Source organism: Camelus bactrianus, chromosome 14, assembly GCF_048773025.1.
Source record: "Camelus bactrianus isolate YW-2024 breed Bactrian camel chromosome 14, ASM4877302v1, whole genome shotgun sequence".
Lineage (NCBI taxonomy): Eukaryota > Metazoa > Chordata > Mammalia > Artiodactyla > Camelidae > Camelus > Camelus bactrianus.
The window spans coordinates 32148359-32174470 of record NC_133552.1 but is presented as its reverse complement, the minus strand read 5'-3'; positions in this window follow the sequence as shown (position 1 = coordinate 32174470).

The window sequence follows — 26112 nt, the reverse complement described above, 5'->3', positions numbered from 1 at the left end:
CAACCCGTTCCCTTTGTGCTAGATGAACGAACGTCTCTCCACATGCTCAGTTCGGAGAGAGAAGTGTGTGTGAAAGCCGCCCTTCACCTAGCTTGTTGGGAACACAAAGTTTCTTTTCAGTTGCCAACTCCACTCCATACATATATATGGGGAGGCACAAGCTCCAACTCGGTTTTACAGTGAAAACTGCAGGAATTTCAAACCGGCACTAGGAAACAGACTGAGAAACCAGAGTAAAAGTTTCTCCTGCAACCCGTTCCTTTCTGCTAGATGAACGAACGTCTCTCCACATGCTCAGTTCGGAGAGAGAAGTGTGTGTGAAAGCCGTCCTTCACCTAGCTTGTTGGGAACACAAAGTTTCTTTTCAGTTGCCAAATACACTCCATACATATATATGGGGAGGCACAAGCTCCAACTAGGTTTTACAGTGAAAACTGCCGGAACTTCAAACCGGCACTAGGAAACAGACTGAGAAACCAGAGTAAAAGTTTCTCCTGCAACCCGTTCCCTTTGTGCTAGATGAACGAACGTCACTCCACATGCTCAGTTCGGAGGGAGAAGTGTGTGTGAAAGCCGTCTTTCACCTAGCTTGTTGGGAACACAAAGTTTCTTTTCAGTTGCCAACTCCACTCCATACATATATATGGGGAGGCACAAGCTCCAACTCGGTTTTACAGTGAAAACTGCAGGAACTTCAAACCGGCACTAGGAAACAGACTGAGAAACCAGAGTAAAAGTTTCTCCTGCAACCCGTTCCCTTTGTGCTAGATGAACGAACGTCTCTCCACATGCTCAGTTCGGAGAGAGAAGTGTGTGGGCAAGCCGCCCTTCACCTAGCTTGTTGGGAACACAAAGTTTCTTTTCAGTTGCCAACTCCACTCCATACATATATATGGGGAGGCACAAGCTCCAACTCGGTTTTACAGTGAAAACTGCAGGAACTTCAAACCGGCACTAGGAAACAGACTGAGAAACCAGAGTAATAGTTTCTCCTGCAACCCGTTCCCTTTGTGCTAGATGAACGAACGTCTCTCCACATGCTCAGTTCGGAGAGAGAAGTGTGTGTGAAAGCCGCCCTTCACCTAGCTTGTTGCGAACACAAAGTTTCTTTTCAGTTGCCAACTCCACTCCATACATATATATGGGGAGGCACAAGCTCCAACTCGGTTTTACAGTGAAAATTGCAGGAACTTCAAACCGGCACTAGGAAACAGACTGAGAAACCAGAGTAAAAGTTTCTCCTGCAACCCGTTCCCTTTGTGCTAGATGAACGAACGTCTCTCCACAAGCTCAGTTCGGAGAGAGAAATGTGTGTGAAAGCCGTCCTTCACCTAGCTTGTTGGGAACATAAAGTTTCTTTTCAGTTGCCAACTCCACTCCATACATATATATGGGGAGGCAGAAGCTCCAATTCGGTTTTACATTGAAAACTGCAGGAATTTCAAACCATCACTAGGAAATAGACTGAGAAACCAGAGTAAAAGTTTCCCTGCAACCCGTTCCCTATGTGCTACATGAACGAACGTCACTCCACATGCTCAGTTCGGAGAGAGAAGTGTGTGTGAAAGCCATCCTTCACCTATCTTGTTGGGAACACAAAGTTTCTTTTCAGTTGCCAACTCCACTCCATACATATATATGGGGAGGCACAAGCTCCAACACGGTTTTACAGTGAAAACTGCAGGAACTTCAAACCGGCACTAGGAAACAGACTGAGAAACCAGAGTAAAAGTTTCCCCTGCAACCCGTTCCCTTTGTGCTAGATGAACGAACGTCTCTCCACATGCTCAGTTCTGAGAGATAAGTGCGTGTGAAAGCCGTCCTTCACATAGATTGTTGGGAACACAAAGTTTCTTTTAAGTTGCCAAATACACTCCACACATATATATGGGGAGGCACAAGCTCCAACTCTGTTTTACAGTGAAAACTGCAGGAACTTCAAACCGGCACTAGGAAACAGACTGAGAAACCAGAGTAAAAGTTTCCCTGCAAGCCGTTCCCTATGTGCTACATGAACGAACGTCTCACCACATGGTCAGTTTGGAGAGGTAATTGTGTGTGAAAGCCGTCCTTCACCTAGCTTGTGGGGAACACAAAGTTTCTTTTCAGTTGCAACTACAGTCCATACATATATATGGGGAGGCACAAGCTCCAACTCGGCTTTACAGTGAAAACTGCAGGAACTTCAAACCGGCACTAGGAAACAGACTGAGAAACCAGAGTAAAATTTCTCCTGCAACCCGTTCCCTTTGTGCTAGATGAACGAACGTCTATCCACGTGGTCAGTTCGGAGAGATAATTGGGTGTGAAAGCCGTCCTTCACTTGGCTTTTTGGGAACACAAAGTTTCTTTTCAGTTGCCAACTACACTCCATACATATATATGGGGAGGCACAATCTCCAACTCGGTTTTACAGTGAAAACTGCAGGAACTTCAAACAGGCACTAGGAAACAGTCTGAGAAACCAGAGTATAAGTTTCTCCTGCAAACCGTTCCCATTGAGCTAGATGAACGAACGTCTCTCCACATGCTCAGTTCCGAGAGAGAATTGTGTGTGACAGCCGTCCTTCACCTAGCTTGTTGGGAACACAGAGTTTCTTTTCAGTTGCCAACTCAACTCCATACATATATATGGGGAGGCACAAGCTCCAACTCGGTTTTACAGTGAAAACTGCAGGAACTTCAAACCGGCACTAGGAAACAGACTGAGAATACAGAGTAAAAGTTTCCCTGCAACCCGTTCCCTATGTGCTACATGAACGAACGTCTCTCCACATGGTCAGTTGGGAGAGATAATTGTGTGTGAAAGCCTTCCTTCACCTAGCTTGTTGGGAACACAAAGTTTCTTTTCAGTTGCCAACTACACTCCATACATATATATGGGGAGGCACAAACTCCAACTAGGTTTTACAGTGAAAACTGCAGGAACTTCAAACAGGCACTAGGAAACAGACTGAGAAACCAGAGTAAAAGTTTCACCTGCAACCCGTTCCCTTTGTGCTAGATGAACAAACGTATCTCCACATGCTCAGTTCTGAGAGATAAGTGCGTGTGAAAGCCGTCCTTCACCTAGATTGTTGGGAACACAAAGTTTCTTTCAAGTTGCCAAATACACTCCATACATATATATGGGGAGGCACAAGCTCCAACTCGGTTTTACAGTGAAAACTGCAGGAACTTCAAACCGGCACTAGGAAACAGACTGAGAAACCAGAGTAAAAGTTTCCCTGCAACCCGTTCCCTATGTGCTACATGAACGAACGTCTCTCCACATGCTCAGTTCGGAGAGAGAAGTGTGTGTGATAGCCGTCCTTCACCTAGCTTGTTGGGAACACAAAGTTTCTTTTCAGTTGCCAAATACACTCCATACATATATATGGGGAGGCACAAGCTCCAACTCGATTTTACAGTGAAAACTGCAGGAACTTCAAACCGGCACTAGGAAACAGACTGAGAAACCAGAGTAAAAGTTTCCCTGCAACCCGTTCCCTATGTGCTACATGAACGAACGTCTCTCCACATGGTCAGTTCGGAGAGATAATTGTGTGTGAAAGCCGTCCTTCAGGTAGCTTGTTGGGAAAACAAAGTTTCTTTTCAGTTGCATCTACACTCCATACATATATATGGGGAGGCACAAGCTCCAACTAGGTTTTACACTGAAAACTGCAGGAACTTCAAACAGGCACTAGGAAACTGACTGAGAAACCAGAGAAAAATTTCTCCTGCAACCCGTTCCTTTTGTGCTAGATGAACGAACGTCTCTCCACATGCTCAGTTTTGAGAGATAAGTGTGTGTGAAAGCCGTCCTTCACCTAGCTTGTTGGGAACACAATGTTTCTTTACAGTTGCCAAATACACTCCATACATATATATGGGGAGGCACAAGCTCCAACTCGGTTTTACAGTGAAAACTGCAGAAACTTCAAACCGGCACTAGGAAACAGACTGAGAAACCAGAGTGAAAGTTTCTTCTGCAACTCGTTCCCTATGTGCTAGATGAACGAACGTCTTTCCACATGGTCAGTTCGGAGCGATAATTGGGTGTGAAAGCCGTCCTTCACTTGGCTTGTTGGGAACACAAAGTTTCTTTTCAGTTGCCAACTACACTCCATACATATATATGGGGAGGCACAAGCTCCAAATCGGTTTTACAGTGAAAACTGCAGGAACTTCAAACCGGCACTAGGAAACAGACTGAGAAACCAGAGTAAAAGTTTCTCCTGCAACCCGTTCCCTTTGTGCTAGATGAACGAACGTCTCTCCACATGCTCAGTTCGGAGAGAGAAGTGTGTGTGAAAGCCGTCCTTCACCTAGCTTGTTGGGAACACAAAGTTTCTTTTCAGTTGCCAACTCAACTCCATACATATATATGGGGAGGCACAAGCTCCAACTCGGTTTTACAGTGAAAACTGCAGGAACTTCAAACCGGCACTAGGAAACACACTGAGAAACCAGAGTAAAAGTTTCCCCTGCAACCCGTTCCCTTTGTGCTAGATGAACGAACGTCTCTCCACATGCTCAGTTCTGGGAGATAAGTGCGTGTGAAAGCCGTCCTTCACATAGAATGTTGGGAACACAAAGTTTCTTTTAAGTTGCCAAATACACTCCACACATATATATGGGGAGGCACAAGCTCCAACTCTGTTTTACAGTGAAAACTGCAGGAACTTCAAACCGGCACTAGGAAACAGACTGAGAAACCAGAGTAAAAGTTTCCCTGCAAGCCGTTCCCTATGTGCTACATGAACGAACGTCTCTCCACATGGTCAGTTTGGAGAGGTAATTGTGTGTGAAAGCCGTCCTTCACCTAGCTTGTGGGGAACACAAAGTTTCTTTTCAGTTGCAACTACAGTCCATACATATATATGGGGAGGCACAAGCTCCAACTCGGTTTTACAGTGAAAACTGCAGGAACTTCAAACCGGCACTAGGAAACAGACTGAGAAACCAGAGTAAAATTTCTCCTGCAACCCGTTCCCTTTGTGCTAGATGAACGAACGTCTATCCACGTGGTCAGTTCGGAGAGATAATTGGGTGTGAAAGCCGTCCTTCACTTGGCTTTTTGGGAACACAAAGTTTCTTTTCAGTTGCCAACTACACTCCATACATATATATGGGGAGGCACAATCTCCAACTCGGTTTTACAGTGAAAACTGCAGGAACTTCAAACAGGCACTAGGAAACAGTCTGAGAAACCAGAGTAAAAGTTTCTCCTGCAAACCGTTCCCATTGAGCTGGATGAACGAACGTCTCTCCACATGCTCAGTTCCGAGAGAGAATTGTGTGTGACAGCCGTTCTTCACCTAGCTTGTTGGGAACACAGAGTTTCTTTTCAGTTGCCAACTCAACTCCATACATATATATGGGGAGGCACAAGCTCCAACTCGGTTTTACAGTGAAAACTGCAGGAACTTCAAACCGGCACTAGGAAACAGACTGAGAATACAGAGTAAAAGTTTCCCTGCAACCCGTTCCCTATGTGCTACATGAACGAACGTCTCTCCACATGGTCAGTTGGGAGAGATAATTGTGTGTGAAAGCCGTCCTTCAGGTAGCTTGTTGGGAAAACAAAGTTTCTTTTCAGTTGCATCTACACTCCATACATATATATGGGGAGGCACAAGCTCCAACTAGGTTTTACACTGAAAACTGCAGGAACTTCAAACAGGCACTAGGAAACTGACTGAGAAACCAGAGAAAAATTTCCCTGCAACCCGTTCCTTTTGTGCTAGATGAACGAACGTCTCTCCACATGCTCAGTTTTGAGAGATAAGTGAGTGTGAAAGCCGTCCTTCACCTAGCTTGTTGGGAACACAATGTTTCTTTACAGTTGCCAAATACACTCCATACATATATATGGGGAGGCACAAGCTCCAACTCGGTTTTACAGTGAAAACTGCAGAAACTTCAAACCGGCACTAGGAAACAGACTGAGAAACCAGAGTGAACGTTTCTCCTGCAACTCGTTCCCTATGTGCTAGATGAACGAACGTCTTTCCACATGGTCAGTTCGGAGAGATAATTGGGTGTGAAAGCCGTCCTTCACTTGGCTTGTTGGGAACACAAAGTTTCTTTTCAGTTGCCAACTACACTCCATACATATATATGGGGAGGCACAAGCTCCAAATCGGTTTTACAGTGAAAACTGCAGGAACTTCAAACCGGCACTAGGAAACAGACTGAGAAACCAGAGTAAAAATTTCTCCTGCAACTCGTTCCCTATGTGCTAGATGAACGAACGTCTTTACACATGGTCAGTTCGGAGAGATAATTGTGTGTGAAAGCAGTCCTTCAACTAGCTTGAAGGAAACACAAAGTTTCTTTTCAGTTGCCAACTACAAACCATACATATATATGGGGAGGCACAAGCTCCAACTCGGTTTACAGTGAAAACTGCAGGAATTTCAAACAGACACTAGGAAACAGACTGAGAAACCAGAGAAAAATTTCTCCTGCAACCCGTTCCTTTTGTGCTAGATGAACGAACGTCTCTCCACATGCTCAGTTCGGAGAGAGAAGTGTGTGTGCAAGCCGCCCTTCACCTAGCTTGTTGGGAACACAAAGTTTCTTTTCAGTTGCCAACTCCACTCCATACATATATATGGGGAGGCACAAGCTCCAACTCGGTTTTACAGTGAAAACTGCAGGAACTTCAAACCGGCACTAGGAAACAGACTGAGAAACCAGAATAAAAGTTTCTCCTGCAACACGTTCCCTTTGTGCTAGATGAACGAACGTCTCTCCACATGCTCAGTTCGGAGAGAGAAGTGTGTGTGAAAGCCGCCCTTCACCTAGCTTGTTGGGAACACAAAGTTTCTTTTCAGTTGCCAACTCCACTCCATACATATATATGGGGAGGCACAAGCTCCAACTCGGTTTTACAGTGAAAACTGCAGGAACTTCAAACCGGCACTAGGAAACAGACTGAGAAACCACAGTAAAAGTTTCTCCTGCAACCCGTTCCCTTTGTGCTAGATGAACGAACGTCTCTCCACATGCTCAGTTCGGAGAGAGAAGTGTGTGTGAAAGCCGTCCTTCACCTAGCTTGTTGGGAACACAAAGTTTCTTTTCAGTTGCCAACTCCACTCCATACATATATATGGGGAGGCACAAGCTCCAACTCGGTTTTACAGTGAAAATTGCAGGAACTTCAAACCGGCACTAGGAAACAGACTGAGAAACCAGAGTAAAAGTTTCTCCTGCAACCCGTTCCCTTTGTGCTAGATGAACGAACGTCTCTCCACATGCTCAGTTCGGAGAGAGAAGTGTGTGTGAAAGCAGTCCTTCAACTAGCTTGTTGGGAACATAAAGTTTCTTTTCAGTTGCCAACTCCACTCCATACATATATATGGGGAGGCACAAGCTCCAACTCGGTTTTACAGTGAAAACTGCAGGAACTTCAAACCGGCACTAGGAAACAGACTGAGAAACCAGAGTAAAAGTTTCTCCTGCAACCCGTTCCCTTTGTGCTAGATGAACGAACGTCTCTCCACATGCTCAGTTCGGAGAGAGAAGTGTGTGTGAAAGCCGTCCTTCACCTAGCTTGTTGGGAACACAAAGTTTCTTTTCAGTTGCCAACTCCACTCCATACATATATATGGGGAGGCACAAGCTCCAACTCGGTTTTACAGTGAAAACTGCAGGAACTTCAAACCGGCACTAGGAAACAGACTGAGAAACCAGAGTAAAAGTTTCTCCTGCAACCCGTTCCCTTTGTGCTAGATGAACGAACGTCTCTCCACATGATCAGTTCGGAGAGAGAAGTGTGTGTGAAAGCCGTCCTTCACCTAGCTTGTTGGGAACACAAAGTTTCTTTTCAGTTGCCAACTCCACTCCATACATATATATGGGGAGGCACAAGCTCCAACTCGGTTTTACAGTGAAAACTGCAGGAACTTCAAACCGGCACTAGGAAACAGACTGAGAAACCAGAGTAAAAGTTTCTCCTGCAACCCGTTCCCTATGTGCTACATGAACGAACGTCTCTCCACATGCTCATTTCGGAGAGAGAAGTGTGTGTGAAAGCCGTCCTTCACCTAGCTTGTTGGGAACACAAAGTTTCTTTTCAGTTGCCAACTCCACTCCATACATATATATGGGGAGGCACAAGCTCCAACTCGGTTTTACAGTGAAAACTGCAGGAACTTCAAACCGGCACTAGGAAACAGACTGAGAAACCAGAGTAAAAGTTTCTCCTGCAACCCGTTCCCTTTGTGCTAGATGAACGAACGTCTCTCCACATGCTCAGTTCGGAGAGAGAAATGAGTGTGAAAGCCGTCCTTCACCTAGCTTGTTGGGAACATAAAGTTTCTTTTCAGTTGCCAACTCCACTCCATACATATATATGGGGAGGCAGAAGCTCCAATTCGGTTTTACAGTGAAAACTGCAGGAACTTCAAACCGGCACTAGGAAACAGACTGAGAAACCACAGTAAAAGTTTCTCCTGCAACCCGTTCCCTTTGTGCTAGATGAACGAACGTCTCTCCACATGCTCAGTTCGGAGAGATAAGTGTGTGTGAAAGCCGTCCTTCACCTAGCTTGTTGGGAACACAAAGTTTCTTTTCAGTTGCCAACTCCACTCCATACATATATATGGGGAGGCACAAGCTCCAACTCGGTTTTACAGTGAAAATTGCAGGAACTTCAAACCGGCACTAGGAAACAGACTGAGAAACCAGAGTAAAAGTTTCTCCTGCAACCCGTTCCCTTTGTGCTAGATGAACGAACGTCTCTCCACATGCTCAGTTCGGAGAGAGAAGTGTGTGTGAAAGCAGTCCTTCACCTAGCTTGTTGGGAACATAAAGTTTCTTTTCAGTTGCCAACTCCACTCCATACATATATATGGGGAGGCACAAGCTCCAACTCGGTTTTACAGTGAAAACTGCAGGAACTTCAAACCGGCACTAGGAAACAGACTGAGAAACCAGAGTAAAAGTTTCTCCTGCAACCCGTTCCCTTTGTGCTAGATGAACGAACGTCTCTCCACATGCTCAGTTCGGAGAGAGAAGTGTGTGTGAAAGCCGTCCTTCACCTAGCTTGTTGGGAACACAAAGTTTCTTTTCAGTTGCCAACTCCACTCCATACATATATATGGGGAGGCACAAGCTCCAACTCGGTTTTACAGTGAAAACTGCAGGAACTTCAAACCGGCACTAGGAAACAGACTGAGAAACCAGAGTAAAAGTTTCTCCTGCAACCCGTTCCCTTTGTGCTAGATGAACGAACGTCTCTCCACATGATCAGTTCGGAGAGAGAAGTGTGTGTGAAAGCCGTCCTTCACCTAGCTTGTTGGGAACACAAAGTTTCTTTTCAGTTGCCAACTCCACTCCATACATATATATGGGGAGGCACAAGCTCCAACTCGGTTTTACAGTGAAAACTGCAGGAACTTCAAACCGGCACTAGGAAACAGACTGAGAAACCAGAGTAAAAGTTTCTCCTGCAACCCGTTCCCTATGTGCTACATGAACGAACGTCTCTCCACATGCTCATTTCGGAGAGAGAAGTGTGTGTGAAAGCCGTCCTTCACCTAGCTTGTTGGGAACACAAAGTTTCTTTTCAGTTGCCAACTCCACTCCATACATATATATGGGGAGGCACAAGCTCCAACTCGGTTTTACAGTGAAAACTGCAGGAACTTCAAACCGGCACTAGGAAACAGACTGAGAAACCAGAGTAAAAGTTTCTCCTGCAACCCGTTCCCTTTGTGCTAGATGAACGAACGTCTCTCCACATGCTCAGTTCGGAGAGAGAAATGAGTGTGAAAGCCGTCCTTCACCTAGCTTGTTGGGAACATAAAGTTTCTTTTCAGTTGCCAACTCCACTCCATACATATATATGGGGAGGCAGAAGCTCCAATTCGGTTTTACAGTGAAAACTGCAGGAATTTCAAACCGTCACTAGGAAATAGACTGAGAAACCAGAGTAAAAGTTTCCCTGCAACCCGTTCCCTATGTGCTACATGAACGAACATCTCTCCACATGCTCAGTTCAGAGAGAGAAGTGTGTGTGAAAGCCGTCCTTCACCTAGCTTGTTGGGAACACAAAGTTTCTTTTCAGTTGCCAACTCCACTCCATACATATATATGGGGAGGCACAAGCTCCAACTCGGTTTTACAGTGAAAACTGCAGGAACTTCAAACCGGCACTAGGAAACAGACTGAGAAACCAGAGTAAAAGTTTCTCCTGCAACCCGTTCCCTTTGTGCTAGATGAACGAACGTCTCTCCACATGCTCAGTTCGGAGAGAGAAGTGCGTGTGAAAGCCGTCCTTCACCTAGCTTGTGGGGAACACAAAGTTTCTTTTCAGTTGCAACTACAGTCCATACATATATATGGGGAGGCACAAGCTCCAACTCGGTTTTACAGTGAAAACTGCAGGATCTTCAAACCGGCACTAGGAAACAGACTGAGAAACCAGAGTAAAAGTTTCTCCTGCAACCCGTTCCCTTTGTGCTAGATGAACGAACGTCTCTCCACATGCTCAGTTCGGAGAGAGAAGTGTGTGTGAAAGCCGTCCTTCAGCTAGCTTGTTGGGAACACAAAGTTTCTTTTCAGTTGCCAAATAAACTCCATACATATATATGGGGAGGCACAAGCTCCAACTAGGTTTTACAGTGAAAACTGCCGGAACTTCAAACCGGCACTAGGAAACAGACTGAGAAACCAGAGTAAAAGTTTCCCCTGCAACCCGTTCCCTTTGTGCTAGATGAACGAACGTCTCTCCACATGCTCAGTTCGGAGAGAGAAGTGTGTGTGAAAGCCGTCCTTCACCTAGCTTGTTGGGAACACAAAGTTTCTTTTCAGTTGCCAACTCCACTCCATACATATATATGGGGAGGCACAAGCTCCAACTCGGTTTTACAGTGAAAACTGCAGGAACTTCAAACCGGCACTAGGAAACAGACTGAGAAACCAGAGTAAAAGTTTCTCCTGCAACCCGTTCCTTTTGTGCTAGATGAACGAAAGTCTCTCCGCATGCTCAGTTCGGAGGGAGAAGTGTGTGTGAAAGCCGTCCTTCACCTAGCTTGTTGGGAACACAAAGTTTCTTTTCAGTTGCCAACTCCACTCCATACATATATATGGGGAGGCACAAGCTCCAACTCGGTTTTACAGTGAAAACTGCAGGAACTTCAAACCGGCACTAGGAAACAGACTGAGAAACCAGAGTAAAAGTTTCTCCTGCAACCCGTTCCCTTTGTGCTAGATGTACGAACGTCTCTCCACATGCTCAGTTCGGAGAGAGAAGTGTGTGTGCAAGCCGCCCTTCACCTAGCTTGTTGGGAACACAAAGTTTCTTTTCAGTTGCCAACTCCACTCCATACATATATATGGGGAGGCACAAGCTCCAACTCGGTTTTACAGTGAAAACTGCAGGAACTTCAAACCGGAACTTGGAAACAGACTGAGAAAACAGAGTAAAAGTTTCTCCTGCAAACCGTTCCCTTTGTGCTAGATGAACGAACGTCTCTCCACATGCTCCGTTCGGAGATAGAAGTGTGTGTGAAAGCCGCCCTTCACCTAGCTTGTTGGGAACACAAAGTTTCTTTTCAGTTGCCAACTCCACTCCATACATATATATGGGGAGGCACAAGCTCCAACTCGGTTTTACAGTGAAAATTGCAGGAACTTCAAACAGGCACTAGGAAACAGACTGAGAAACCAGAGTAAAAGTTTCTCCTGCAACCCGTTCCCTTTGTGCTAGATGAACGAACGTCTCTCCACATGCTCAGTTCGGAGAGAGAAGTGTGTGTGAAAGCCGCCCTTCACATAGCTTGTTGGGAACAAAAAGTTTCTTTTCAGTTGCCAACTCCACTCCATACATATATATGGGGAGGCACAAGCTCCAACTCGGTTTTACAGTGAAAACTGCAGGAACTTCAAACCGGCACTAGGAAACAGACTGAGAAACCAGAATAAAAGTTTCTCCTGCAACACGTTCCCTTTGTGCTAGATGAACGAACGTCTCTCCACATGCTCAGTTCGGAGAGAGAAGTGTGTGTGAAAGCCGTCCTTCAGCTAGCTTGTTGGGAACACAAAGTTTCTTTTCAGTTGCCAACTCCACTCCATACATATATATGGGGAGGCACAAGCTCCAACTCGGTTTTACAGTGAAAACTGCAGGATCTTCAAACCGGCACTAGGAAACAGACTGAGAAACCAGAGTAAAAGTTTCTCCTGCAACCCGTTCCCTTTGTGCTAGATGAACGAACGTCTCTCCACATGCTCAGTTCGGAGAGAGAAGTGGGTGTGAAAGCCGTCCTTCAGCTAGCTTGTTCGGAACACATAGTTTCTTTTCAGTTGCCAACTCCACTCCATACATACATATGGGGAGGCACATGCTCCAACTCGGTTTTACAGTGAAAACTGCAGGAACTTCAAACCGGCACTAGGAAACAGACTGAGAAACCAGAGAAAAAGTTTCTCCTGCAACCCGTTCCCTTTGTGCTAGATGAACGAACGTCTCTCCACATGCTCAGTTCGGAGAGAGAAGTGTGTGTGAAAGCCGTCCTTCACCTAGCTTGTTGGGAACACAAAGTTTCTTTTCAGTTGCCAACTCCACTCCATACATATATATGGGGAGGCACAAGCTCCAACTCGGTTTTACAGTGAAAACTGCAGGAAATTCAAACCGGCACTAGGAAACAGACTGAGAAACCAGAGTAAAAGTTTCTCCTGCAACCCGTTCCCTTTGTGCTAGATGAACGAACGTCTCTCCACATGCTCAGTTCGGAGAGAGAATTGTGTGTGAAAGCCGTCCTTCAGCAAGCTTGTTGGGAACACAAAGTTTCTTTTCAGTTGCCAACTCCACTCCATACATATATATGGGGAGGCACAAGCTCCAACTCGGTTTTACAGTGAAAACTGCAGGAACTTCAAACCGGCACTAGGAAACAGACTGAGAAACCAGAGTAAAAGTTTCTCCTGCAACCCGTTCCCTTTGTGCTAGATGAACGAACGTCTCTTCACATGCTCAGTTCGGAGAGAGAAGTGTGTGTGAAAGCCGTCCTTCACCTAGCTTGTTGGGAACACAAAGTTTCTTTTCAGTTGCCAACTCCACTCCATACATATATATGGGGAGGCACAAGCTCCAACTCGGTTTTACAGTGAAAACTGCAGGAACTTCAAACCGGCACTAGGAAACAGACTGAGAAACCAGAGTAAAAGTTTCTCCTGCAACCCGTTCCCTTTGTGCTAGATGAAAGAACGTCTCTCCACATGCTCAGTTCGGAGAGATAAGTGTGTGTGAAAGCCGTCCTTCAACTAGCTTGTTGGGAACACAAAGTTTCTTTTCAGTTGCCAACTCCACTCCATACATATATATGGGGAGGCACAAGCTCCAACTCGGTTTTACAGTGAAAACTGCAGGAACTTCAAACCGGCACTAGGAAACAGACTGAGAAACCAGAGTAAAAGTTTCTCCTGCAACCCGTTCCCTTTGTGCTAGATGAACGAACGTCTCTCCACATGCTCAGTTCGGAGAGAGAAGTGTGTGTGAAAGCCGCCCTTCACCTAGCTTGTTGGGAACACAAAGTTTCTTTTCAGTTGCCAACTCCACTCCATACATATATATGGGGAGGCACAAGCTCCAACTCGGTTTTACAGTGAAAACTGCAGGAACTTCAAACCGGCACTAGGAAACAGACTGAGAAACCAGAGTAAAAGTTTCTCCTGCAACCCGTTCCCTTTGTGCTAGATGAACGAACGTCTCTCCACATGCTCAGTTCGGAGAGAGAAGTGTGTGTGAAAGCCGCCCTTCACCTAGCTTGTTGGGAACACAAAGTTTCTTTTCAGTTGCCAACTCCACTCCATACATATATATGGGGAGGCACAAGCTCCAACTCGGTTTTACAGTGAAAACTGCAGGAACTTCAAACCGGCACTAGGAAACAGACTGAGAAACCAGAATAAAAGTTTCTCCTGCAACACGTTCCCTTTGTGCTAGATGAACGAACGTCTCTCCACATGCTCAGTTCGGAGAGAGAAGTGTGTGTGAAAGCCGTCCTTCAGCTAGCTTGTTGGGAACACAAAGTTTCTTTTCAGTTGCCAACTCCACTCCATACATATATATGGGGAGGCACAAGCTCCAACTCGGTTTTACAGTGAAAACTGCAGGAACTTCAAATCGGCACTAGGAAACAGACTGAGAAACCACAGTAAAAGTTTCTCCTGCAACCCGTTCCCTTTGTGCTAGATGAACGAACGTCTCTCCACGTGCTCAGTTCGGAGAGAGAAGTGTGTGTGAAAGCCGTCCTTCACCTAGCTTGTTGGGAACACAAAGTTTCTTTTCAGTTGCCAACTCCACTCCATACATATATATGGGGAGGCACAAGCTCCAACTCGGTTTTACAGTGAAAATTGCAGGAACTTCAAACCGGCACTAGGAAACAGACTGAGAAACCAGAGTAAAAGTTTCTCCTGCAACCCGTTCCCTTTGTGTTAGATGAACGAACGTCTCTCCACATGCTCAGTTCGGAGAGAGAAGTGTGTGTGAAAGCCGTCCTTCACCTAGCTTGTTGGGAACATAAAGTTTCTTTTCAGTTGCCAACTCCACTCCATACATATATATGGGGAGGCACAAGCTCCAACTCGGTTTTACAGTGAAAACTGCAGGAACTTCAAACCGGCACTAGGAAACAGACTGAGAAACCAGAGTAAAAGTTTCTCCTGCAACCCGTTCCCTTTGTGCTAGATGAACGAACGTCTCTCCACATGCTCAGTTCGGAGAGAGAAGTGTGTGTGAAAGCCGTCCTTCACCTAGCTTGTTGGGAACACAAAGATTCTTTTCAGTTGCCAACTCCACTCCATACATATATATGGGGAGGCACAAGCTCCAACTCGGTTTTACAGTGAAAACTGCAGGAACTTCAAACCGGCACTAGGAAACAGACTGAGAAACCAGAGTAAAAGTTTCTCCTGCAACCCGTTCCCTTTGTGCTAGATGAACGAACGTCTCTCCACATGATCAGTTCGGAGAGAGAAGTGTGTGTGAAAGCCGTCCTTCAGCAAGCTTGTTGGGAACACAAAGTTTCTTTTCAGTTGCCAACTCCACTCCATACATATATATGGGGAGGCACAAGCTCCAACTCGGTTTTACAGTGAAAACTGCAGGAACTTCAAACCGGCACTAGGAAACAGACTGAGAAACCAGAGTAAAAGTTTCTCCTGCAACCCGTTCCCTATGTGCTACATGAACGAACGTCTCTCCACATGCTCATTTCGGAGAGAGAAGTGTGTGTGAAAGCCGTCCTTCACCTAGCTTGTTGGGAACACAAAGTTTCTTTTCAGTTGCCAACTCCACTCCATACATATATATGGGGAGGCACAAGCTCCAACTCGGTTTTACAGTGAAAACTGCAGGAACTTCAAATCGGCACTAGGAAACAGACTGAGAAACCAGAGTAAAAGTTTCTCCTGCAACCCGTTCCCTTTGTGCTAGATGAACGAACGTCTTTCCACATGCTCAGTTCGGAGAGAGAAGTGTGTGTGAAAGCCGTCCTTCACATAGCTTGTTGGGAACACAAAGTTTCTTTTCAGTTGCCAACTCCACTCCATACATATATATGGGGAGGCACAAGCTCCAACTCGGTTTTACAGTGAAAACTGCAGGAACTTCAAACCGGCACTAGGAAACAGACTGAGAAACCAGAGTAAAATTTCTCCTGCAACCCGTTCCCTTTGTGCTAGATGAACGAACGTCCCTCCACATGCTCAGTTCGGAGAGAGAAGTGTGTGTGAAAGCCGTCCTTCACCTAGCTTGTTGGGAACACAAAGATTCTTTTCAGTTGCCAACTCCACTCCATACATATATATGGGGAGGCACAAGCTCCAACTCGGTTTTACAGTGAAAACTGCAGGAACTTCAAACCGGCACTAGGAAACAGACTGAGAAACCAGAGTAAAAGTTTCTCCTGCAACCCGTTCCCTTTGTGCTAGATGAACGAACGTCTCTCCACATGCTCAGTTCGGAGAGATAAGTGTGTGTGAAAGCCGCCCTTCACCTAGCTTGTTGGGAACACAAAGTTTCTTTTCAGTTGCCAACTCCACTCCATACATATATATGGGGAGGCACAAGCTCCAACTCGGTTTTACAGTGAAAACTGCAGGAACTTCAAACCGGCACTAGGAAACAGACTGAGAAACCACAGTAAAAGTTTCTCCTGCAACCCGTTCCCTTTGTGCTAGATGAACGAACGTCTCTCCACATGCTCAGTTCGGAGAGATAAGTGTGTGTGAAAGCCGTCCTTCAACTAGCTTGTTGGGAACACAAAGTTTCTTTTCAGTTGCCAACTCCACTCCATACATATATATGGGGAGGCACAAGCTCCAACTCGGTTTTACAGTGAAAACTGCAGGAACTTCAAACCGGCACTAGGAAACAGACTGAGAAACCAGAGTAAAAGTTTCTCCTGCAACCCGTTCCCTTTGTGCTAGATGAACGAACGTCTCTCCACATGCTCAGTTCGGAGAGAGAAGTGTGTGTGAAAGCCGCCCTTCACCTAGCTTGTTGGGAACACAAAGTTTCTTTTCAGTTGCCAACTCCACTCCATACATATATATGGGGAGGCACAAGCTCCAACTCGGTTTTACAGTGAAAACTGCAGGAACTTCAAACCGGCACTAGGAAACAGACTGAGAAACCAGAGTAAAAGTTTCTCCTGCAACCCGTTCCCTTTGTGCTAGATGAACGAACGTCTCTCCACATGCTCAGTTCGGAGAGAGAAGTGTGTGTGAAAGCCGCCCTTCACCTAGCTTGTTGGGAACACAAAGTTTCTTTTCAGTTGCCAACTCCACTCCATACATATATATGGGGAGGCACAAGCTCCAACTCGGTTTTACAGTGAAAACTGCAGGAACTTCAAACCGGCACTAGGAAACAGACTGAGAAACCAGAATAAAAGTTTCTCCTGCAACACGTTCCCTTTGTGCTTGATGAACGAACGTCTCTCCACATGCTCAGTTCGTAGAGAGAAGTGTGTGTGAAAGCCGACCTTCAGCTAGCTTGTTGGGAACACAAAGTTTCTTTTCAGTTGCCAACTCCACTCCATACATATATATGGGGAGGCACAAGCTCCAACTCGGTTTTACAGTGAAAACTGCAGGAACTTCAAATCGGCACTAGGAAACAGACTGAGAAACCACAGTAAAAGTTTCTCCTGCAACCCGTTCCCTTTGTGCTAGATGAACGAACGTCTCTCCACATGCTCAGTTCGGAGAGAGAAGTGTGTGTGAAAGCCGTCCTTCACCTAGCTTGTTGGGAACACAAAGTTTCTTTTCAGTTGCCAACTCCACTCCATACATATATATGGGGAGGCACAAGCTCCAACTCGGATTTACAGTGAAAATTGCAGGAACTTCAAACCGGCACTAGGAAACAGACTGAGAAACCAGAGTAAAAGTTACTCCTGCAACCCGTTCCCTTTGTGTTAGATGAACGAACGTCTCTCCACATGCTCAGTTCGGAGAGAGAAGTGTGTGTGAAAGCCGTCCTTCACCTAGCTTGTTGGGAACATAAAGTTTCTTTTCAGTTGCCAACTCCACTCCATACATATATATGGGGAGGCACAAGCTCCAACTCGGTTTTACAGTGAAAACTGCAGGAACTTCAAACCGGCACTAGGAAACAGACTGAGAAACCAGAGTAAAAGTTTCTCCTGCAACCCGTTCCCTTTGTGCTAGATGAACGAACGTCTCTCCACATGCTCAGTTCGGAGAGAGAAGTGTGTGTGAAAGCCGTCCTTCACCTAGCTTGTTGGGAACACAAAGATTCTTTTCAGTTGCCAACTCCACTCCATACATATATATGGGGAGGCACAAGCTCCAACTCGGTTTTACAGTGAAAACTGCAGGAACTTCAAACCGGCACTAGGAAACAGACTGAGAAACCAGAGTAAAAGTTTCTCCTGCAACCCGTTCCCTTTGTGCTAGATGAACGAACGTCTCTCCACATGATCAGTTCGGAGAGAGAAGTGTGTGTGAAAGCCGTCCTTCAGCAAGCTTGTTGGGAACACAAAGTTTCTTTTCAGTTGCCAACTCCACTCCATACATATATATGGGGAGGCACAAGCTCCAACTCGGTTTTACAGTGAAAACTGCAGGAACTTCAAACCGGCACTAGGAAACAGACTGAGAAACCAGAGTAAAAGTTTCTCCTGCAACCCGTTCCCTATGTGCTACATGAACGAACGTCTCTCCACATGCTCATTTCGGAGAGAGAAGTGTGTGTGAAAGCCGTCCTTCACCTAGCTTGTTGGGAACACAAAGTTTCTTTTCAGTTGCCAACTCCACTCCATACATATATATTGGGAGGCACAAGCTCCAACTCGGTTTTACAGTGAAAACTGCAGGAACTTCAAACCGGCACTAGGAAACAGACTGAGAAACCAGAGTAAAAGTTTCTCCTGCAACCCGTTCCCTTTGTGCTAGATGAACGAACGTCTTTCCACATGCTCAGTTCGGAGAGAGAAGTGTGTGTGAAAGCCGTCCTTCACATAGCTTGTTGGGAACACAAAGTTTCTTTTCAGTTGCCAACTCCACTCCATACATATATATGGGGAGGCACAAGCTCCAACTCGGTTTTACAGTGAAAACTGCAGGAACTTCAAACCGGCACTAGGAAACAGACTGAGAAACCAGAGTAAAATTTCTCCTGCAACCCGTTCCCTTTGTGCTAGATGAACGAACGTCCCTCCACATGCTCAGTTCGGAGAGAGAAGTGTGTGTGAAAGCCGTCCTTCACCTAGCTTGTTGGGAACACAAAGATTCTTTTCAGTTGCCAACTCCACTCCATACATATATATGGGGAGGCACAAGCTCCAACTCGGTTTTACAGTGAAAACTGCAGGAACTTCAAACCGGCACTAGGAAACAGACTGAGAAACCAGAGTAAAAGTTTCTCCTGCAACCCGTTCCCTTTGTGCTAGATGAACGAACGTCTCTCCACATGCTCAGTTCGGAGAGATAAGTGTGTGTGAAAGCCGCCCTTCACCTAGCTTGTTGGGAACACAAAGTTTCTTTTCAGTTGCCAACTCCACTCCATACATATATATGGGGAGGCACAAGCTCCAACTCGGTTTTACAGTGAAAACTGCAGGAACTTCAAACCGGGACTAGGAAACAGACTGAGAAACCACAGTAAAAGTTTCTCCTGCAACCCGTTCCCTTTGTGCTAGATGAACGAACGTCTCTCCACATGCTCAGTTCGGAGAGAGAAGTGTGTGTGAAAGCCGTCCTTCACCTAGCTTGTTGGGAACACAAAGTTTCTTTTCAGTTGCCAACTCCACGCCATACATATATATTGGGAGGCACAAGCTCCAACTCGGTTTTACAGTGAAAACTGCAGGAACTTCAAACCGGCTCTAGGAAACAGACTGAGAAACCAGAGTAAAAGTTTCTCCTGAAAACCGTTCCCTTTGTGCTAGATGAACGAACGTCTCTCCACATGCTCAGTTCTGAGAGGTAAGTGTGTGTGAAAGCCGTCCTTCACCTAGCTTGTTGGGAACATAAAGTTTCTTTTCAGTTGCCAACTCCACTCCATACATATATATGGGGAGGCACAAGCTCCAATTCGGTTTTACAGTGAAAACTGCAGGAATTTCAAACCGGCACTAGGAAACAGACTGAGAAACCAGAGTGAAAGTTTCCCTGCATCACGTTCCCTTTGTGCTAGATGAACGAACGTCTCTCCACATGCTCAGTTCGGAGAGAGAAGTGTGTGTGAAAGCCGTCCTTCACCTAGCTTGTTGGGAACACAAAGTTTCTTTTCTGTTGCCAACTACACTCCATACATATATATTGGGAGGCACAAGCTCCAACTCGGTTTTACAGTGAAAACTGCAGGAACTTCAAACCGGCACTAGGAAACAGACTGAGAAACCAGAGTAAAAGTTTCTCCTGCAACCCGTTCCCTTTGTGCTAGATGAACGAACGTCTCTCCACATGCTCAGTTCTGAGAGATAAGTGGGTGTGAAAGCCGTCCTTCACCTAGCTTGTTGGGAACACAGAGTTTCTTTTCAGTTGTCAACTCCACTCCATACATATATATGGGGAGGCACAAGCTCCAACTCGGTTTTACAGTGAAAACTGCAGGAACTTCAAACCGGCACTAGGAAACAGACTGAGAAACCAGAGTAAAAGTTTCTCCTGCAAACCGTTCCCTTTGTGCTAGATGAACGAACGCCTCTCAACATGCTCAGTTCTGAGAGATAAGTGTGTGTGAAAGCCGTCCTTCACCTAGCTTGTTGGGAACACAAAGTTTCTTTTCAGTTGCCAACTCCACTCCATACATATATATGGGGAGGCACAAGCTCCAACTCGGTTTTACAGTGAAAACTGCAGGAACTTCAAACCGGCACTAGGAAACAGACAGAGAAACCAGAGTAAAAGTTTCCCCTGCAACCCGTTCCCTTTGTGCTAGATGAACGAACGTCTCTCCACATGCTCAGTTCGGAGAGAGAAGTGTGTGTGAAAGCCGTCCTTCACCTAGCTTGTTGGGAACACAAAGTTTCTTTTAAGTTGCCAACTACACTCCATACATATATATGGGGAGGCACAAGCTCCAACTCGGTTTTACAGTGAAAACTGCAGGAACTTCAAACCGGCACTAGGAAACAGACTGAGAAACCAGAGTAAAAGTTTCCCCTGCAAACCGTTCCCTTTGTGCTAGATGAACGAACGTCTCTCCACATGCTCAGTTCGGAGAGAGAAGTGTGTGTGAAAGCCGCCCTTCACCTAGCTTGTTGGGAACACAAAGTTTCTTTTCAGTTGCCGACTCCACTCCATACATATATATGGGGAGGCACAAGCTCCAACTCGGTTTTACAGTGAAAACTGCAGGAACTTCAAACCGGCACTAGGAAACAGACTGAGAAACCAGAGTAAAAGTTTCTCCTGCAACCCGTTCCCTTTTTGCTAGATGAACGAACGTCTCTCCACATGCTCAGTTCGGAGAGAGAAGTGTGTGTGAAAGCCGTCCTTCACCTAGCTTGTTGGGAACACAAAGTTTCTTTTCAGTTGCCAACTCCACTCCATACATATATATGGGGAGGCACAAGCTCCAACTCGGTTTTACAGTGAAAACTGCAGGAACTTCAAACCGGCACTAGGAAACAGACCGAGAAACCAGAGTAAAAGTTTCTCCTGCAACCCGTTCCCTTTGTGCTAGATGAACGAACGTCTCTCCACAGGCTCAGTTCGGAGAGAGAAGTGTGTGTGAAAGCCGTCCTTCACCTAGCTTGTTGGGAACACAAAGTTTTTTTTCAGTTGCCGACTCCACTCCATACATATATATTGGGAGGCACAAGCTCCAACTCGGTTTTACAGTGAAAACTGCAGGAACTTCAAACCGGCTCTAGGAAACAGACTGAGAAACCAGAGTAAATGTTTCTCCTGCAAACCGTTCCCTTTGTGCTAGATGAACGAACGTCTCTCCACATGCTCAGTTCTGAGAGGTAATTGTGTGTGAAAGCCGTCCTTCACCTAGCTTGTTGGGAACACAAAGTTTCTTTTCAGTTGCCAACTCCACTCCATACATATATATGGGGAGGCACAAGCTCCAACTCGGTTTTACAGTGAAAACTGCAGGAATTTCAAACCGGCACTAGGAAACAGACTGAGAAACCAGAGTAAAAGTTTCTCCTGCAACCCGTTCCCTTTGTGCTAGATGAACGAACGTCTCTCCACATGGTCAGTTCGGAGAGAGAAGTTTGTGTGAAAGCCGTCCTTCACCTAGCTTGTTGGGAACACAAAGTTTCTTTTCTGTTGCCAACTACACTCCATACATATATATGGGGAGGCACAAGCTCCAACTCGGTTTTACAGTGAAAACTGCAGGAACTTCAAACCGGCATTAGGAAACAGACTGAGAAACCAGAGTAAAAGTTTCTCCTGCAAACCGTTCCCTTTGTGCTAGATGAACGAACGTCTCTCCACATGCTCAGTTCTGAGAGGTAATTGTGTGTGAAAGCCGTCCTTCACCTAGCTTGTTGGGAACATAAAGTTTCTTTTCAGTTGCCAACTCCACTCCATACATATATATGGGGAGGCACAAGCTCCAATTCGGTTTTACAGTGAAAACTGCAGGAATTTCAAACCGGCACTAGGAAACAGACTGAGAAACCAGAGTGAAAGTTTCCCTGCAACCCGTTCCCTATGTGCTACATGAACGAACGTCTCTCCACAGGCTCAGTTCGGAGAGATACGTGTGTGTGAAAGCCGTCCTTCACCTAGCTTGTTGGGAACACAAAGTTTCTTTTCTGTTGCCAACTACACTCCATACATATATATGGAGAGGCACAAGCTCCAACTCGGTTTTACAGTGAAAACTGCAGGAACTTCAAACCGGCACTAGGAAACAGACTGAGAAACCAGAGTAAAAGTTTCTCCTGCAACCCGTTCCCTTTGTGCTAGATGAACGAACGCCTCTCAACATGCTCAGTTCTGAGAGGTAATTGTGTGTGAAAGCCGTCCTTCACCTAGCTTGTTGGGAACACAAAGTTTCTTTTCAGTTGCCAACTCCACTCCATACATATATATGGGGAGGCACAAGCTCCAACTCGGTTTTACAGTGAAAACTGCAGGAACTTCAAACCGGCACTAGGAAACAGACTGAGAAACCAGAGTAAAAGTTTCCCCTGCAACCCGTTCCCTTTGTGCTAGATGAACGAACGTCTCTCCACATGCTCAGTTCTGAGAGATACGTGTGTGTGAAAGCCGCCCTTCACCTAGCTTGTTGGGAACACAAAGTTTCTTTTCAGTTGCCGACTCCACTCCATACATATATATGGGGAGGCACAAGCTCCAACTCGGTTTTACAGTGAAAACTGCAGGAACTTGAAACCGGCACTAGGAAACAGACTGAGAAACCAGAGTAAAAGTTTCTCCTGCAACCCGTTCCCTTTGTGCTAGATGAACGAACGCCTCTCAACATGCTCAGTTCTGAGAGATAAGTGTGTGTGAAAGCCGTCCTTCACCTAGCTTGTTGGGAACACATAGTTTCTTTTCAGTTGCCAACTCCACTCCATACATATATATGGGGAGGCACAAGCTCCAACTCGGTTTTACAGTGAAAACTGCAGGAACTTCAAACCGGCACTAGGAAACAGACCGAGAAACCAGAGTAAAAGTTTCTCCTGCAACACGTTCCCTTTATGCTAGATGAACGAACGTCTCTCCACATGCTCAGTTCGGAGAGAGAAGTGTGTGTGAAAGCCGTTCTTCACCTAGCTTGTTGAGAACACAAAGTTTCTTTTCAGTTGCCAACTCCACTCCATACATATATATGGGGAGGCACAAGCTCCAACTCGGTTTTACAGTGAAAACTGCAGGAACTTCAAACCGGCACTAGGAAACAGACTGAGAAACCAGAGTAAAAGTTTCTCCTGCAACCCGTTCCCTTTGTGCTAGATGAACGAACGTCTCTCCACATGCTCAGTTCTGAGAGAGAAGTGTGTGTGAAAGCCGCCCTTCACCTAGCTTGTTGGGAACACAAAGTTTCTTTTAAGTTGCCAACTCCACTCCATACATATATATGGGGAGGCACAAGCTCCAACTCGGTTTTACAGTGAAAACTGCAGGAACTTCAAGCCGGCACTAGGAAACAGACTGAGAAACCAGAGTAAAAGTTTCTCCTACAACCCGTTCCCTTTGTGCTAGATGAACGAACGTCTCTCCACATGCTCAGTTCGGAGAGATACGTGTGTGTGAAAGCCGTCCTTCACCTAGCTTGTTGGGAACACAAAGTTTCTTTTCTGTTGCCAACTACACTCCATACATATATATGGGGAGGCACAAGCTCCAACTCGGTTTTACAGTGAAAACTGCAGGAACTTCAAAGAGGCACTAGGAAACAGACTGAGAAACCAGAGTAAAAGTTTCTCCTGCAACCCGTTCCCTTTCTGCTAGATGAACGAACGTCTCTCCACATGCTCAGTTCGGAGAGAGAAGTGTGTGTGAAAGCCGTCCTTCACCTAGCTTGTTGGGAACACAAAGTTTCTTTTCTGTTGCCAACTACACTCCATACATATATATGGGGAGGCACAAGCTCCAACTCGGTTTTACAGTGAAAACTGCAGGAACTTCAAACCGGCACTAGGAAACAGACTGAGAAATCAGAGTAAAAGTTTCTCCTGCAACCCGTTCCCTTTGTGCTAGATGAACGAACGCCTCTCAACATGCTCAGTTCTGAGAGGTAATTGTGTGTGAAAGCCGTCCTTCACCTAGCTTGTTGGGAACACAAAGTTTCTTTTCAGTTGCCAACTCCACTCCATACATATATATGGGGAGGCACAAGCTCCAACTCGGTTTTACAGTGAAAACTGCAGGAACTTCAAACCGGCACTAGGAAACAGACTGAGAAACCAGAGTAAAAGTTTCTCCTGCAACCCGTTCCCTTTGTGCTAGATGAACGAACGCCTCTCAACATGCTCAGTTCTGAGAGATAAGTGTGTGTGAAAGCCGTCCTTCACCTAGCTTGTTGGGAACACAAAGTTTCCTTTCAGTTGCCAACTCCACTCCATACATATATATGGGGAGGCACAAGCTCCAACTCGGTTTTACAGTGAAAACTGCAGGAACTTCAAACCGGCACTAGGAAACAGACCGAGAAACCAGAGTAAAAGTTTCTCCTGCAACACGTTCCCTTTGTGCTAGATGAACGAACGTCTCTCCACATGCTCAGTTCGGAGAGAGAAGTGTGTGTGAAAGCCGTCCTTCACCTAGCTTGTTGGGAACACAAAGTTTCTTTTCAGTTGCCAACTCCACTCCATACATATATATGGGGAGGCACAAGCTCCAACTCGGTTTTACAGTGAAAACTGCAGGAACTTCAAACCGGCACTAGGAAACAGACTGAGAAACCAGAGTAAAAGTTTCTCCTACAACCCGTTCCCTTTGTGCTAGATGAACGAACGTCTCTCCACATGCTCAGTTCGGAGAGATACGTGTGTGTGAAAGCCGTCCTTCACCTAGCTTGTTGGGAACACAAAGTTTCTTTTCTGTTGCCAACTACACTCCATACATATATATGGGGAGGCACAAGCTCCAACTCGGTTTTACAGTGAAAACTGCAGGAACTTCAAAGAGGCACTAGGAAACAGACTGAGAAACCAGAGTAAAAGTTTCTCCTGCAACCCGTTCCCTTTGTGCTAGATGAACGAACGTCTCTCCACATGCTCAGTTCTGAGAGATAAGTGCGTGTGAAAGCCGTCCTTCACCTAGATTGATGGGAACACAGAGTTTCTTTTCAGTTGCCTACTCCACTCCATACATATATATTGGGAGGCACAAGCTCCAACTCGGTTTTACAGTGAAAACTGCAGGAACTTCAAACCGGCTCTAGGAAACAGACTGAGAAACCAGAGTAAATGTTTCTCCTGCAACCCGTTCCCTTTTTGCTAGACGAACGAACGTCCCTCCACATGCTCAGTTCTGAGAGATAAGTGTGTGTGAAAGCCGCCCTTCACCTAGCTTGTTGGGAACACAAAGTTTCTTTTCAGTTGCCAACTCCACTCCATACATATATATGGGGAGGCACAAGCTCCAATTCGGTTTTACAGTGAAAACTGCAGGAATTTCAAACCGGCACTAGGAAACAGACTGAGAAACCAGAGTGAAAGTTTCCCTGCAACCCGTTCCCTATGTGCTACATGAACGAACGTCTCTCCACATGGTCAGTTCGGAGAGATACGTGTGTGTGAAAGCCGTCCTTCACCTAGCTTGTTGGGAACACAAAGTTTCTTTTCTGTTGCCAACTCCACTCCATACATATATATGGGGAGGCACAAGCTCCAACTCGGTTTTACAGTGAAAACTGCAGGAACTTCAAAGAGGCACTAGGAAACAGACTGAGAAACCAGAGTAAAAGTTTCTCCTGCAACCCGTTCCCTTTGTGCTAGATGAACGAACGTCTCTCCACATGCTCAGTTCTGAGAGAAAAATGTGTGTGAAAGCCGTCCTTCACCTAGCTTGTTGGGAACACAAAGTTTCTTTTCAGTTGCCAACTCCACTCCATACATATATATGGGGATGCACAAGCTCCAACTCGGTTTTACAGTGAAAACTGCAGGAACTTCAAACCGGCACTAGGAAACAGACAAAGAAACCAGAGTAAAAGTT